At 32.1% G+C, this 16,696-nt stretch overlaps 1 protein-coding gene and 1 long non-coding RNA gene across 12 annotated transcripts in view; both read right to left on the bottom strand.

Annotated features, from left to right (window-relative positions):
- The window catches only part of LOC105148554 (glucose dehydrogenase [FAD, quinone]), a 151,801-nt gene that overhangs the window by 52,463 nt on the left and 82,642 nt on the right, over positions 1-16,696 (bottom strand). The window lies entirely within an intron of this gene.
- Positions 2,953-11,036, bottom strand: LOC147909460 (uncharacterized). 2 transcript variants are annotated; one of them, XR_015545278.1, is made up of 2 exons: positions 10,898-11,036; positions 2,953-4,565 (listed from the first exon to the last, which is right to left on the bottom strand). It is a non-coding gene; the product is annotated as an uncharacterized LOC147909460 (long non-coding RNA). The 2 variants fall into 2 exon arrangements; XR_015545279.1 differs by lacking the exon at positions 10,898-11,036 and adding an exon at positions 4,700-4,869 and having other exon boundaries at positions 4,486-4,565.

Genomic DNA, 16,696 nt, shown 5'->3' with positions numbered 1-16,696 from the left:
CGTAGCGATATTGTTAGACGCGATGATATCATCGATTGCGATGATGCTCATATAATATGATATCATGAAGAAGATAGGAAGGAAAAGAACGAATAAATACCGCAAAGACGGAAGGAATGAATAACTTCAAACGCTGAAATATACAGTTTAAATATTCATTTATTTTTCATATATTATGTATTATCATCCATAGTGTAACTATAATAATAATTCACATTCAATATTTGAATTTTTATCATAAATCTTACGCTAGGTGTTTATCGCATTGTATTTGTTATTTGACGCGTCTCGTGATGACATCAATGTAATTTAATACAACAAAAATGCGACGTTTGCAATTTCGCAAGCATCGATAGCTTTATTAGATTTAGCGTAATCAAAGATTTTTCAAAGACATGCCACGACAAGTCTTAACATGTCACGACATATTTCGCGGTAACATATCAATGTGATTTGATATAAATGCGACGTTGTCAAAGTGTACATGTGACCCGATTTTTCACGAACATTCGACATGGTACGACATGTCACAACATGTTCGAGCGGTGACATCATCATCATCAATGTAATGTGATACAAATGTCACGTGACCAAGTAAATGGTATAAAATGAGAAGATTTAGACACACCGCGACATTAGTCAACGCAAGCGATAACATGGAGCGCGATTTGATAGAACGGCCTAGCTGAATATTAGACAAGAGTACGTCGCATGGAAATAACGATGCGACGAACTCATAGAACTCTGGAAGAACAGAGTCGTGCTAAATCGCAATTATCGATCGGCAAGAAACAATCAATGACCGCATGTATTGCGAGGCTCGAGGGATTGAAAAATTCAGTGCGTGGACGACTCGTGCATGTGGGTACTGGATATGGACTTTGATGGCACGAGATCGAAATAGCGTTCGAGAACCATATATTGATAAGCTCGGTAATAAACTCTAATTACATCGAGCAGCGGTTTTTGGAAGACCTTGGCAATGTAGTACTAGAGCGAGTGTAGACACTGTAGAAAGACGACAGTGAACACAGCATTCAATGGCGAGTTTTTAGCGAGCAATAAACACACCAATAAAAATATCGCCACCCGAAACTTTGAACTCTTTCAAATAACAAATGTGCACGAGTGGTACGAGCGACACGTCATCGAGTCCATCTTGGCGTCACTGGACGAATTTCAGGAACGCGACAGTGGGCATTGTTACGAATTCTCAATTTGGAAGTGAATGTGAATAAGCACAATCCCCTGCGCTGCGGGATATTACTTCGAGATGCCGTAAGAAATTATACTTAAGAAAGCGTGCGTTCAAATCAGTGCGTTCGACAATGCGTGCTTCGCGTAGTCGGTAGTAGCCACTCTATACCCGGCTAAAAATATGTAAATAAGAAATCGTCGTATCCGCATTACAATGTAGTGTTAAATCTCGCGGATATCGAGTTTCTGATAACGTTCAAAGACATTAAAAAATTCGAAAATCTCAACAACGTATCGAACAACAATACGTGTACAGCATCGAAGATAAGCAGATCCTTTCTCTACGGCTCACAGGCATAAAAAAGAGAAATACGTCAATCTCCTATAAGATCTACGCGACGACAGCATTAGCCACTTTGCGTGGATTAAGAACCTGTCACGTCATGAGATCACAGATTATTGGGAAAAAGACCAAGAAATATTTCTGCGACCAGTAAGTATAATAAGAAAAGCTAAAAAAAAACAGTAAAAAGAAATAATGAAAAATGATTTTTTTATTATTTACAAGTGCCTCCATTACTTCAGCTTCGTGCGAAAAATTACAGACGCATGTTGTAGACTGCGACAAATTAAACGACTGCGTGATCCGACTACCTAGCGAGAATGATAGGTGGTTCGAATTCGGCAATCGCTGCAACAAAGAACGAGTGCCATTTGTAATATACGCCGATTTAGAGTGCGTTCTACGCAAGACGAAACTCAATTAGGAAGACGCGTCATACGCATATCAGCGGCATGAAGCATTTAGCATAAGTCATTACGTGCAATGCACATACGACGACATATTATCATCGTATCACTTCCGTTGCGATGAAGATTATATAGCGTGGTTTGCGCAACTCCAAGACTTAGCGCATCGCGTGAAAAATATTGTATCCGCCAACGTGCCCATGGAAACGTTGTCGAAAGAATAATGGAAAGCGTACCGAAGCGCGACGCACACCTGCGAGAAACTGTTCGCGCCAGACGGTATACAGGTCCGCGATTATTACCACTTAACCGGTAGATATCGTGGTCCAGCATATTCAAATTGCAATCTTATAAAAATTAATTATAAAAATTCGACGTGAGCGCGATCGTTCCAGATTCCTACCTTTCTGTCCGATGTGCGATAAACGCCCGGCAAACGCGAGGATGAACTCGCGACGCTGTACGATAAGCAGCGTTACATCATCCACTAAATAACCTGCAGCAATGTACTTGTCACGATCTTCGCGTAACAAAAATTATTCAGGTGCTACAATTCGCTTAATCTCCATGGCTCTGTGATTACATTGAACTTAATACACAATTCAGAATACACGCAAAAAACGATTAAAAAAAAAATTTATATAAATTAATGAACAGCAGGTATTCGGTAAGACTCTGTCTGTTGTAATATCTTGTCTGTTGGAGTATTGAATATTAGTCCAAGCAACCGAAGTCTGACAAAAAAAAACGGAGGACTGGCAACCGTGTTTGTGATTTAAAATTCTTTCATTTTCTTTTTATTAAATTATTATTATTAATAATTTATATCTTTCTCATTAATAATAGCAAAAATGATTTCAAAACATAAACATTGATGAGATGTACAATAGTTTCACACTACTTTCCGTGCGCTGTATGTACCGCGTTCGTCGAGGTGATCCGCAAGAACTCAACGTGGTCTCGGGTGCAAAATCAAAATATTGAAGATCTTATGTTCGATCCTGCTTTTTCCTTTTTTCATAATTTTTTTTAAATAAATAACATTATTAATAAACATATTACTCCAAATATATTTTTTATACAATAAAGTTATAGAAATTATATACGTGTTTCAATGTGCTCGAAATCAGTTGCGCATTTCGGGGCGATTTCTGAATTGTTGCCTACTTTTCCTTCACAACCGCTCGACGGCCGAACCGCTCACGCGCAGACGTGCATCTCAAGAGCGTCACAGCAAATTGTCATGAAAATATTTTCCTTCCTACATAATATTAGGTGCGCAACTAAGTTCTCGCTGTTATTTTGATGGAACTGCCATCAAAATAACAGCGAGAACTTAGTTGCGCACCTAATATTTTCTTAATAATGATGATTGAACATCATATTAATAATTAAATACATTTTACTGAATGTAATGTACTTTTAAAATATTACTTTATTATTTTTATGATACATTCAGTTTCAAAGAGCTACTGATCACATTTTTGTGCCACAGAATGTAATATAGAATTTTACTTCACCGCGTCATATATCTGGTCATCTACAATATTTGTATTTTTTTATAGTAGAATAAATCTGGAGAATGCCTTAAATGACATATTAATAATAGAATTTCAAAGATAATAGAGAGTTTTTATAATAACGTGGATTTAGATACGGTGAATGCCTTTTTTTAATTAGTCGCTAAGAAAAAGATAATGTGACCATGACATTGATTATGTATCTTTTTTCTTAGAGTAAAAAGTTAAAATTTTTTATATGTATGCATATATATATATATATATATATATATATATATATACATATGCATACATATATCGTTTTGCGTGACGCTGTATGTGTAGAAAACAACAGCTTATACGAGTCAATCAGCTGTAACCAGTATGATCCGCGTTCACAGTATCGTTGCCGCGCAACTGTAATTTTAATTCAGTGTAGTGTAGTAGTGTTCTACACACACCCATATGTGTGTGTGTGTGTGTGTGTGTGTGTGTGTGTGTGTGTGTGTGTGTGTGTGTGTGTGTGTGTGTGTGTGGGTGTGGGTGTGTATATATTTATATAGTGTTTTATGTCCATAAAATAGAAAAAATATAGTAGCAGAAAACTGTCTGCCTTTGGTAAGAGAAGGTTATGGGTGCTTTCTAACAAGCGACTCACTCAGTACAACACAGTGATTATCTCATCCTTGTATTGGTGAACAAGACTGTAATGATGTATTGTGTCACACTGTATCTCTTGTTGGAAGGCACCCTATAAAGCCAGAATGGGAAAGGTTAACATCTTTATGTCATTCGTGAAAATATTATTATACTTTTATTTATCATGATACAAATGATGTGTTTAAATATTATAACAATAAATTATGCTTTGCCTAATTATGATCCAATGTCAGAGGCGTTCATCGTGGGCTGACTATTTTTAATTTACTGCCAGAAGCATTAATTGTGAACTGGCTAGTTATAACAAAATGCCACAGCCATAAATCGTGTTTTGACTAATTGTAGACAAATATCAGAAGCGTTCATCGTGGGCTGACTATTTTTATTTACTGGCAGAGGCATTTCGATTATCAAATTTAATGAAATACGATTGCGGAACCAATTGGTAGAATTTTGCGTCTGCAATTAAAGAAATGTGAATAAATACATTGTCATGATGAAATCGAAATCTGATTGCTTGACGCAAACGAAACAGAGAAACTAATGAAGAAAAAAGAACTGAATATCAGTAAATAGTTTCTTTAAAATCTTACAACTTTTGTCTGAAACTTTTTCCAAAAGTGTTATGTAAGGGCCTTATAGTACAAGGATGGCCATAATTGAGTCGTAAAACGTAAATCATAGACATAGGTCAATGTATTATATTTTGGCATACTATGTATGCCGATACAAGTACAAGTCACATTCCTTCACGATTAGTTATAGTCACCTTTATGTTCATCTCATAAATCCGGGATCTTTTTGGACACCCTACATAATATATATGTTATATATATATATATATGTACTATATATATATATGTACTATATATATATATATATATATACAACATACATTACATGGCATAGTTACATGCATAATTTTTATACGATACTGTACATTTATGAGAAGTATATCATATTCAAAGTGCTTTAGTAAATGTACACACTTATAGATCAATGTATACGTTGACTAACAGCAAGTTACAATAATATATTTTTACTAAATGAACACTCTGACTGTGATATAGATATATCTTCGAATGCAAACATGCATTTGAAATACATGTATGTACGTATAATAGCACTTTTTCCTTTGTTCGCAATGCCATTTTAACTTGGGATGTATCATGTATTGTCAGTACATAAATACATTGCACATGCATATGTAGCTATTCCATCTCTTTTTATTATATTTAATGGGCCTTTTACAATAATAAGCCATAAATCAGTCATAAATCAGAAGTCAGATGCTAAAAATTGACTGTGATTGATCAGTGATAACTAATGGCTTATTGTAGAAGGCCCATAATAAAAAGAGATAGAAGTTACTCATATTTAGCTTTTCATGCAGATATAATATAGACACATTAGTGAATATTAGAATTATATTTTATGTACATTATGATGACACACATTACAAAACATAAAATATATTTCTAATTCATATTCGCATATGTATGCGTAGCTGCTATTTCATCTCTTTTTGTTACGTGTAACAACAAAATGTGAAGTTCTCTTTTTTCTACGTTTAGTAAAAAGAGATGTTTTTTTATGGTCAAATGTACAAATATATGCTTTTATATTTTCAATATCAGAATATATATACAACTAACATAAATCAAAGCTAACGAGAGTCAAACGCAGATGATCAGACATAACATTTAAAAAAAAATAATCAAATTACGAATTCTCTGACAAATCTTCATTTTATGTGTACGTATATACGCATTATATATATATATATATATATATATATATATATATATATACCGGGTGTCTCAGAGCACCCGTACCACCCTTTTAAAAGGTAGGGATGTGTTTGTACAAAAAAATGGTTCAGACAAAATTTGCAGGATTTCGGGAGATCTATCTGATGGTGACCTTGAATTTGACCTTGAGGTCGACCTTGGGCATAACTCAAGGTCAAAGTACCGTTTTACAAATGTAAACCCTTATTCATGACATCACAAATGAAAATAGCGGAAAATTTTACGTCCGAATACGTTATCAAGCCTAGGTCAAAATTACTCTTAGAGGTTATGTGGAGGTCAAGTTACTTTTAGAGCACCCGTACCAACCTTCTAAAAGATATGGATGTGTTTGTACAAAAAATAGTTCAAACAATACTAGGTATTTACATAGCTATGATGCATCCATCTGCTGGTGAATTTGAATTCTACCTTTAGATTCATTTGTAGTCATGTACATCGATTTTTAAAGATCCCTAATTATCAAGATCTTGAACAGTCGATGCCGCCTGTGTCAGCGTTACCCAAGATGTACCACGTGGAGGTCACAAGGTCGGACTTACACCTCGTTGGGGTGCTTTTTTAAGGTGGTTCCCCTTGCCGTCACCTTTGTTCGTACGCATGTGTTCAGTCTAGATTTTCGAAGTGTCCTCCACGTGCATGTATGCAGGCTGTTATTCTTCGTTGAAAATCATCCGTCACCCGACGAATTTCGACAGGATCTAGAGACTGGCTTCTCGAATTCTGTTCTTCATGTCTTCTGAAGTCGTAGGTCGTTCGCGGTATACGAGGTCTTTTATTCTTCCCCACAAATAAAAATCCAAAATTGTAAGATCCGGTGATCGTGGTGACCAGTTATGTGGACCATATTTACCTATCCATTGGCCGCGAAATATGCGGTTCAGTTGTTGACGAGCAATGACAGACGTGTGGGCTGGACATTCATCCTGTTGAAACCACATATTTAGACGTAGTTGAAGTGGAATATCTTCAAGTAAACGTGGGAGTTCGTTTTCGAGTAAATCGACTAAACTGAATTAAACTACACTAAACTAAACTAAACTGAACTGAACTCAACTAAACTGAACTGAACTAAACTTACTTGTTTGTTTTGCTTTTCTCCCTTTGCTCGCTTAAGAGTTTTATAAACTGTCGGTTTTTTTTTTAGGTGCGTTTTATACCTAGGTAGATAGGTACTTAGGTACTTCAATATTCGGGGATTATTATTCATTTATAGGTAGATATGTTTTACTCAAGCGAAGAAGCTGCGTTAATGTTGTCGGTTTTGGGTAGGGCTGGAAGTTTTCGCGAAGCTGAAAGAATGTGGCGAAATGAATATCCCGATCGTACACCGCATTCGCGCAATGTTTTCAGTCGTTTGCAACGGCGGATAATTCAAAAAGGTATCATCCAACCGGATTATAATAAAGGAATGCAAATTCATCGTCCGCTTCGTGCAGTACGGGCACCTGATATAATTGCTTCTGCTCTTGTAAATCCTACCGATTCTTTAAGAAGACGAGAAAGAGATAGTGGAATAAGTTGAAGCACTATCAGTAGAATTTTGCGAAAAAATTCATTTCATCCATATCGAATGTCACTTCACTAGGCCATGACATTGGACGATCATAGACAAAGACTGATATTCTGTAATTGGATTACTCAACAATTACCTACTTTCCATAGAAGTATCTTGTTTTCTGATGAGTGCACCTTCAAAAGTGACGGCGAAGTGAACACACATAATCTCCGTTATTGGGCGCAAGAGAATCCACATTGGTATCGAGAAATCGATCATCAACGTATCTGGAAAATCAATGTTTGGTGCGGAATTGTTGATACGCATATCGTCGGACCATTTTTCTTTGAAGAAAATCTAAACCGTTTTCTGTATGTCGATTTACTCGAAAACGAACTCCCACGTTTATTTGAAGATAATCCACTTCAACTACGTCTAAATATGTGGTTTCAACAGGATGGATGTCCAGCCCACACGTCTGTCATTGCTCGTCAACAACTGAACCGCATATTTCGCGGCCAATGGATAGGTAAATATGGTCCACATAACTGGCCACCACGATCACCGGATCTTACAATTTTGGATTTTTATTTGTGGGGAAGAATAAAAGACCTCGTATACCGCGAACGACCTACGACTTCAGAAGACATGAAGAACAGAATTCGAGAAGCCAGTCTCTAGATCTTGTCGAAATTCGTCGGGTGACGGATGATTTTCAACGAAGAATAACAGCCTGCATACATGCACGTGGAGGACACTTCGAAAATCTAGACTGAACACATGCGTACGAACAAAGGTGACGGCAAGGGGAACCACCTTAAAAAAGCACCCCAACGAGGTGTAAGTCCGACCTTGTGACCTCCACGTGGTACATCTTGGGTAACGCTGACACAGGCGGCATCGACTGTTCAAGATCTTGATAATTAGGGATCTTTAAAAATCGATGTACATGACTACAAATGAATCTAAAGGTAGAATTCAAATTCACCAGCAGATGGATGCATCATAGCTATGTAAATACCTAGTATTGTTTGAACTATTTTTTGTACAAACACATCCATATCTTTTAGAAGGTTGGTACGGGTGCTCTAAAAGTAACTTGACCTCCACATAACCTCTAAGAGTAATTTTGACCTAGGCTTGATAACGTATTCGGACGTAAAATTTTCCGCTATTTTCATTTGTGATGTCATGAATAAGGGTTTACATTTGTAAAACGGTACTTTGACCTTGAGTTATGCCCAAGGTCGACCTCAAGGTCAAATTCAAGGTCACCATCAGATAGATCTCCCGAAATCCTGCAAATTTTGTCTGAACCATTTTTTTGTACAAACACATCCCTACCTTTTAAAAGGGTGGTACAGGTGCTCTGAGACACCCGGTATATATATATTATATATGAATACAATTTTAATATTGCATATTTAAACATAGGGAATGCATAAATAGCTTAGCATTGATAACTTCTATCTGCAACGTATGTATATTCGCATATTATATAATAGTATACATATGCAATATCGTATAATATTGCCTATATGTATTATATTATATTTAAGTATACACATCACTAATATTTTAATGATTAACTTCTACATCTTTTTATTAAACGTAGCAAAAAATGGTATAGCTACGTATATTATATATGTAATATATCTATGTATAACTATACATGTCACATCCTGACCTAAAATGACATTGTATGACAGAAAAAATACTATTAGGGTCATGTGTCAATGTACACTGTCAATATTGAAAATCTATAGTTACGTATTTTCAGTACGCGCAGTCAATATTGATACACAGTCGTAGTATCATTTTTTCCTATGATCAATATCATTTTAGTCAAGATATACAGGGTGTCTCTTAAGATGGGTCGGAGCCACATTGGGGATGGAGAATGGATCAAAGGGAACAAAAAATTCTTATACCATTTTGAGATACTCGTTGTAATTTTCGAATTAGAAAAGGAATGTCTAATCCAATATGCGGTTAAGTCGCGAATTCGTAGGACGACCCACACTCGAGCGACGAAGCGTATATATACTATATATATATTAGGTGTTGGAATTAATTCGTAGCGTTTTACAAGTGATGGGAAGTACTTTCATTAATGTATTTTTTAATGCTCATGTGAAATAAATAACATTCTTTCATTAAAAAACGCTACGAATTAATTCCAACACCTAATATATATACTATATATATATATATATATATATACGTGTGTGTGTATATATATATTATATATATATATATATATATATATATACATACGTATATATGGATATTCATGCAGATATTCTCTATGTCCATTTTTATGCAATATTAAAATTTTATATTATAATATATAATGTGTATAATGATATATAAAATTTAATTCTTGTATATAAAAAGACATTCATGAATACGAATTACAATTACATTTTAGGTGTATTATAATGTATGTGTACACACACAATGACACAAAAAATATTATTTTATTGACATATAAACATGTTAGTGAATTAATGATATATGCAATATTAAAATTATATTTTGGATACATTATTGTGTATATGTACATTATAATATAATTATAATTTATATTCACTAATAATGTTTTTTTTATGTTACAACAATGTTAGAATTATCATAGTATAATATACATACAATTTTCTATATTAGATATATAAGTCGACATATTAGTAATGTAAGTACTATAAGTATCTATCTCTTTTTATTAGACAGAGCAAAAAAAGTTACATTATGTATGTGCAATGTCGTATTCATTTATTGATAATATATTATCGTAACCTAAAATGGCATTGGATGTAAGAAAAAAGCTACTATGATATAACTATTAATTAAAAATCTGTACTTTATGTATATTACAGACTTTTAGTACTGGTGGTATATATAGGAACACAGCCTACATTGCGTGTATACATAATACAACTATATTTCTAAGGCCCGATTCTACAAATATATACAAGATTAACTTCAATTATGATTTATTTTTTTCTCAATTCTAAAATTGGAAAATTTTCCAAAATAAAATAAATCTTACATTTGTGGAACCGACCCTAATACACATTTTCATCCCTGCTAAGGTAATGTAGAAAACGGAATAAAAATATTGATAATTAATCGACCGAATTTCCTGCATGATCATATTAACTCAGAGGGCGTAAGCATCTTCTACATTGGAAATGAAAACCTGTAATATCAACCTTGATTAACTTCAGCCTTCGCTCCAGCATCCCCTTAAAGAAAATGTTTGTTTAATAAAAAAACGTTTTTTTAACATTTAAAGGAAACATTTTTTTAATGTTAAAAAAATATTTTTTAAATGTTAAAATTATTTGAACAAAATTTTAAAAAATATTGTACAACGCAGAATATCTTTTATAATTTATTATTTTTTATCGATAGTACATTTTACTTTAGACAACCAATTTTATTAATTAATAGTAATTTTTTTAATTATATTTTTTACTTACCGGATTTTGAACTTGAGACCTCAGGGTTATGAGTTTCATACCTTATCCGTTACGCCACTTGTAATTGTCACAGTTCTTATTGTCCATAAATGATACACTTAACGCAATTATGTTGGATTAACTTCTCTTCCGTGTTTATTTTTTTATTCTGGCCTGTTTTTTATTTAATTGAATTTTAGAAAATAATACAATTTTTTCAACTTTTATATTAAACGTCAAATAAATATAAAATAAATGTTTTTTTAACATATTTTAAATAAATAAATAACGTAAAACAAACATTTATAAATAAACGTAAAGCCTATTCTACAATATGTTTTTTGTTTCTTACTATTTTTTACATCTTGTCTTCTGTTTCTTAGTTTTTGTTTTATGTCGAGATAAAGATTAACGAACTTTGAAAAAAACAAGAAATACGTAGCAAGAAATATAATCGTCGTTAAAATGATTGCAAAGGAGAAAATAACAAAAGGTAAAATCAAGAAACAGAAAACAAAGAGCGCATTGTAGAACAAGTCTCAAACAAAAAAGTGTTCCTTTAAAAAAGTATTCCTTCAAAACATTATTTCAAACAAAAACTTGACTGATGTAAAATGAACATTTAATAAACGTCAAATATACGTTTAAGAATATTCCTTTGAATCATTACTTCAAACGAAAAATTAATGTAAAACGAACATTTAATAAACGTTAAAAAAAATCTCATTTTGAAAACGAATCATGAAACGTAAAATTTATTACGAATAAACGTTTAAAAAATATTTAATAAACATTAAATAAATGTCCTGAAAACGAATCGTGAAATGTAAAATTAATAAAAAATAAACATTTAAAAAACATTTCCTCTCCATTGGGATATAATGGTCCAACATGAAATAAATGTTTAGAACATGTTTCTTCAAATCATTATCTTAAATAAACAATTAGACGTAAAAAAACAACGTTTTTGTAAACGACGTTTAAATAAGCATTTAAAAAATATTTCTTCAAAATACTATTTCAAATGAGTAATTAATGTAGGAACAGTATACGTTTCGTTTATAAATTTTTATTTTGTTCGCGCGTTTTCGACTATGACGACTATGACAACTATGCGCTAGAGTATCAGCGCGCTTGCGCAAGAAGGAAAAGGTAAAGGAAGGTTAGAAGAGTGAGAGTAGAGTTGGAAGATGGCGGAACACGTGTGTGGCACGGCGAAGCGTGAAGTGCGATTTGTGATTCTCTCCTGAACTGTTGTCCATAAATATTGGCTCACAAACATTCCATCATCGGAATCATTTTATTTCCTACATTAATGTAAAACGAACATTTAATTAACGTTAAATGAATGTTTAAAAAATGTTACTTTCATTATTTTAAACAAAAATTAGCATAAAATTTACATTTAATAAATGTTAAATAAACGTTCAAAAATATTTTTTCCAAACATCATTTCAAATGAATAATTGATGTAAAATGAATGTTTAATTAATGTTAAATAAACATTTGAAAAACATTTTTTTTATCGTTATTTGAAGTAAAAAATTAATTAGTAAAGTAAAACAAACATTTCGTAAACGTCAAATAAACGTTTAAAAAATGTTTTTTAGACAGTTATTTCAAACAAAAAATTAATGTAAAACAAACATTTAATAAATATTAAATAAACGTTTAAAATATATTTCTTCCAAATATCATTTCAAATAAATAAACTGATGTAAAATGAACATTTAATTAACATTAAATAAACATTTAAAAAATATTTCTTCATAACATTATTGTAAGTAAAAAATTAATGTAAAATTAACATTTAATAAATGTTAAATAAATAATATTTAATAAATGTTCTTTCAAAACATTACGTCAAACGGAAAATTAATGTGAAACAAACATTTATTTAACATTAAATAAACATTTTAAAAACATTTCTTTGAAACATTATTTTAAACGCAACATTAGTGTAAAATTAACATTTAATAAACGATAAATAAATGTTTAAAAAATGTTATTTTGGAAATGAATCTTAAAATGTAAAATTAATTATACATAAACGTTTAAAAAACATTAAATAAACGTTAAATAAATGTTATTTTCGTCGATAACGAATTGTGAAATGTGAAATTAATGAATAATAAACGTTTAAAAAACATTTTCTCCCCATTGGGTAGTGATCTGTGATTTAAATTATATTTTACATGCTGCATTAAAAATTAGATAAATAAATCTATATTAAAAAATATACATATTTCTTTCTAATCTCTAAAAAATTTATCTCTAATCTCTTCATCATTCCTTCTTCATATCTTAGTGATAATAAATTACTTAATAAGAAAGCGCATCCGGTGATCGACTTATACCGTTAAAATATTATTAAAATTGTACTCGTATCATTCTATTGTAAAATTGCATCACAAAAGTCATAAAATGAATACCATATCTTTTTAATAAAATCGCGTGCGAGAGAATATATATCAACAATTTGTGACTACTATACGCCAAAATTATATTAACAATAAATGTGATGCATTAAAAGATTGCGTGAAGTTTATAATGAAACTTCAATCGTGGAGTGTGAATTAGTAATGTGCGCTTCAGATAAAATTGTATACCCTGCGTTACATTTAAAGTAAGAAATAAATTAATGTTTTATAAAAAAAAAATGTATAATATGATGACTTAAATTACTGAATTTTTAAAATTATTTTCCTTTTTCTCTGCCTCTATTCGGCGGTTTAGAATTATATATGATAAGAAGGCGTGCAAATTTTCCTCAAATAAGTTAATCAAATTATTAAAATAAAAATTGAATGATAAGAAATTATAATTCTAATCTCTATTTCTTTCTGGGTTTCCTCCACAATTCTAAAATATTTTTTTCGCTCTCTTCTATGACATCATCTGCTTGTCACGTAACTTTGAAACCTGCACTTCCTGTTTCTTCTTATCGCGAGTGGAAAAGAATCTTCTTTCTCTATAGTTATTTAGAATTAATTAATAATATGATAGCTGTTCAGTAGTACGACGTAGTACAAGAAGTGTTCGATAACTCAATAATAGTGTATAATGTTTGATAAATTAGGAACGCTCAACTATTTGTATTACATTACATTACTAAAAATATTATTATAATTAGTTGCTAAATTAAAATCATTGCTAAGTCATATCATTAAAAAATCGTAAAATAAATACCATATTTATTTAATAAAATTGTGAGCAAGAAGAAAAGAGAATATGGGAGAGAATATAATGGGAAGAAGAGAAAGCGCGAATACTATGATAAGTATAGGACCACGATGAGTAGGAAAGAGAACACGAATACTATGACGAATATAGGGCTACAACGAGTATATCATATTATATGCACTATTTGGCAACGCCGCAATGCATCTCGATCTTTAAATTTTATATCATTATGCATACAATTTGGTAACGTCGCAATGTATCAAAACATTCATTCAATCATTACGTTCATGATGTCATCACGAAATATGTCGTATTAATACGTCGAATATCCTTAAAAAAATCTTTTATTACACTAACAAAGCTATCGTATATCGGCGCTTGCATTTTTGATCTCTCGTTTGTGTTGGTTGAACAATTCCATATGCATTCCTGAAGAAATGTGATGGAGGAAATGAAACTTAGAAAAAGCAATGTTGCTGCATCAGTCGTTCAGACGGACCGCTACTGCAATGCTTTCCAAGCATATACGATTGCATGAGATTTTACGTTCCTATTCAAGATGAAGAGTTTTATAAACAGTAAGTTTTTATTTTATAAATTTTTTTATATCTTTTCACTGCAATTTGTTTATCTGTTTTCCTTTTCTCTCTCTCTCTCTCTCTCTCTCTATATATATATATATATATATATATATATATAAGTATATATATATATATATATATATATATATATATATATATAATACTTTCTTTTGCAGAGCATCTTCATGTGTAATAAATCCCGTCATATATCTCGTATATTGGGAAGAAGGTTTATACTGACTCCTATAGCTTACAAATATCTGAATATTGGAATCGTCGTGGGACTTGTATCTTTTGCGGAAATTGCAATTGGCAACAACCAAAGTAACAACATAATCTTGCCTTGAAAAATGTGGCAGGTCTTCATCGAAAAACGTGCGGATATTGAACGGTTCGTGCAATCAATCGCACATTCATTATCGGTCCAAGATTTAGTGATAGAAATCATAAAAATACGTGATGTGAATGTAGTCAAATTACAATAATACTGCGCGAAACATGTCTATATATGAAACTGTTAACTGACAGCTCTTCATGTTCGAACTCAAACATTGCGTCGAGAACGTATACTCTGAGCTGTGCCAATATATATATTGTCAATGACAAAAAAAATATTGTAACACTTTTAGGTGAAAATTGTATCATCGATAAATGTGTAGATAAATGCTGTAGATTGTTTGCGCAAAATTTACAATAAAAAATCAAATATAGAGTGTGAGTTAATAGTTTATGCTTTAGATAATATTGTAAACAGTATGAAAAATGTACATTTTATTGTTAATCGGAAGCAGGTGCTTAGAATTCGATTTGAAATTAAGTAAATTAAATTAAATTAAATTAAGTTCCTGCTTATAAATATTGTAAGAATTATATAATAAGAGCTATATATTGTGAAATTACGTTTTATATATTAGGTGTTGGAATTAATTCGTAGCATTTTTTAATGAAAGAATGTTATTTATTTCACATGAGCATTAAAAAATACATTAATGAAAGTACTTCCCATCACTTGTAAAACGCTACGAATTAATTCCAACACCTAATATATATATATATATATATATATATATATAAATATATAAAAGTAAACGCATATTTAAGTTATATATCTGGGTGTAAATTATTCATTCCTTTCTTATTATCGCAGCACTATCATATTACGCGCACCACCAGCATCTCCGTGTTCAACGGTACTACGACAGATGGTCAGGACTGTATTAAGCGTTCTTTCTATTTAAATCATTAAATAAAAAACGTATGATAAAATATTTTTGCGTGCGAGAAGATACAACGGGAGCGACAACGCGGCGGGTAAGATGACGAAACGTAAGAGGAAGAGAGATGGAAAGTTTATGCGGTAAGTGTATGCAAGCCTTTGTTAACGATGCATTTTTGGGGTGGGCGGCGGACGGCGGCGGTGGCAGGTGACAAAAAAAAATACGGAACGCAAAGCGGAATGTCATCACGTTTATGTAATGTCAATCGACCGGGATCCTATGTTTATGTAAATAGTGATAGTGCCAGGATTTTCCCCGCCTTCTCTCTCCTTCCCCGCGCCTAAGAATACCTCCGCGCTCCTTCTAGCCTCATGGATTAGAACCGGCCTATTATAGATACTAATGACTACTAATGACCTTCCAGAATGAATTTTCAATTGGAATTTTGATCAGAATTAAAAACATTTTCAGATCCGAACTGTTCGGTAAATAGTTTCATTGTTTTCAGAAAATTATTAGCTGTATTTTACAACTCAACAGAATCTTCTATTGTTCTTCTACAACATTCTCTTACAAATTTCAAAATTTTTCTCGACACAAATCGGTGGAACTTTTTGAATGTCGATAGCCAACTAGATGCTTTAAATATTGGATTTAAATTTCCTATTTCTTCTTGAGCTTATAAAGCCCACCTTTGTGTAAATTGATATCATGAACTATGAATCCTGATTCAACACCTACATAAATTTATCATGTATAAATTTGGAGATATAAAATAATTTTTCTATACTATTTCCACCTGAATTTAATTGTTCTTCCCATTGTCTTAATTGACTTTC

Source organism: Acromyrmex echinatior, chromosome 6 (genome assembly GCF_024713525.1).
Source record: "Acromyrmex echinatior isolate Ae372 chromosome 6, ASM2471352v2, whole genome shotgun sequence".
NCBI lineage: Eukaryota > Metazoa > Arthropoda > Insecta > Hymenoptera > Formicidae > Acromyrmex > Acromyrmex echinatior.
This window is presented reverse-complemented; position numbering and strand designations above follow the sequence as displayed.